This window comes from Pygoscelis adeliae, unplaced genomic scaffold (assembly GCF_000699105.1).
Source record: "Pygoscelis adeliae isolate BGI_AS28 unplaced genomic scaffold, ASM69910v1 Scaffold706, whole genome shotgun sequence".
Classification (NCBI taxonomy): domain Eukaryota; kingdom Metazoa; phylum Chordata; class Aves; order Sphenisciformes; family Spheniscidae; genus Pygoscelis; species Pygoscelis adeliae.
In genome coordinates this window covers 157,307-158,541 of record NW_008824953.1, presented here as the reverse complement: position 1 = coordinate 158,541, position 1,235 = coordinate 157,307, and positions in this window count along the sequence as shown.

Below are 1,235 nucleotides of genomic sequence, written 5' to 3'. Positions count from 1 at the left end.
TGGCACCCACAAGGAGGAGGCCGTGCAGAGCGCCCAGCTCTCCGCGCAGCCCTGACGCGGCTGCACCCCGCAGGGATGGGAGGTCACGGAGGAGCCCACGGGAGCTCGGGACCACAGGGATGTTCAGCCCTCTCGGGTATGGGAGGGAGCGGGGAGGAGATGCCCAGCTCCCACCCCAATTAACCGTAATTACTGAGCCCTGAGGGCTGCCACCAGCTGCAGAAAACCAGCCTCACCCCACCACGGGGGCAGCAATTTTGCCTTCTGCCCCACTGGGGCCCTGCCAGGGATAACGAAGGCTCAGCAGCGGCTGGGGAAAAAGGTAATCCACTGTGTACTGGGACTTTCAAGAGTGGTTTTGCGTTGCCAGAGCTGCGGGTGCCCATCGGGATGCGGGACGGAGGGACCTGGGCAGCTGCATCCGTACACGCAGATGAAGGGAATGACAGTCTGCAGCATTTATTACATTTACAAAGCTGTATAGTTATACAAATGTTTAACCAATAACGATATATGAATATCAGAATATATTACAAGACATTAAAACATCGTACAGGATGCAAACATACAGAGCAATTTGGTTTGTACCATATAGGAAAAAACAGAAAACAAAACAACCCCCCCCAAGAGCCCCACACAAACCCCAGACCGAGGCACTTCAGCTGCCTCCCTCAGTCCATTTTGGCCTATTTACAAGGAGAAAAGGGGTGTCAAAGTCGAGACAAATGGAGCCCCCCGACACGCTTCGAGCCCCTCGTTCAGCCCCAGCCCAGGGATGGGGAAGAGAGAAAAGGGGCCCCGCAGGGACCCTTCCCGGGCCCCATCCCGAGTGCCCGGAGGGCAGCGGAGCCCGGGGCTGTGCTATATTACAAGGAGAAAAGGGGTGTCAAAGTCGAGACAAATGGAGCCCCCCGACACGCTTCGAGCCCCTCGTTCAGCCCCAGCCCAGGGATGGGGAAGAGAGAAAAGGGGCCCCGCAGGGACCCTTCCCGGGCCCCATCCCGAGTGCCCGGAGGGCAGCGGAGCCCGGGGCTGTGCTATAGCAAAGGTGCCGCTGTCGAGTCTGTGATGAGGGTGCAGTACTTAAAGAAAAATAATTAAAAAAAATAAAAAATACAGTAACAACATCCCATGTTTCCTGACCTTTGGAGTCGGGCTGTTCATACAATTCCCGTGCCGCTTTCCTTTGGTTCTCACTGTGCCGTCGCGGGCGGCCGCAGCCGCCGCCCGGCCGC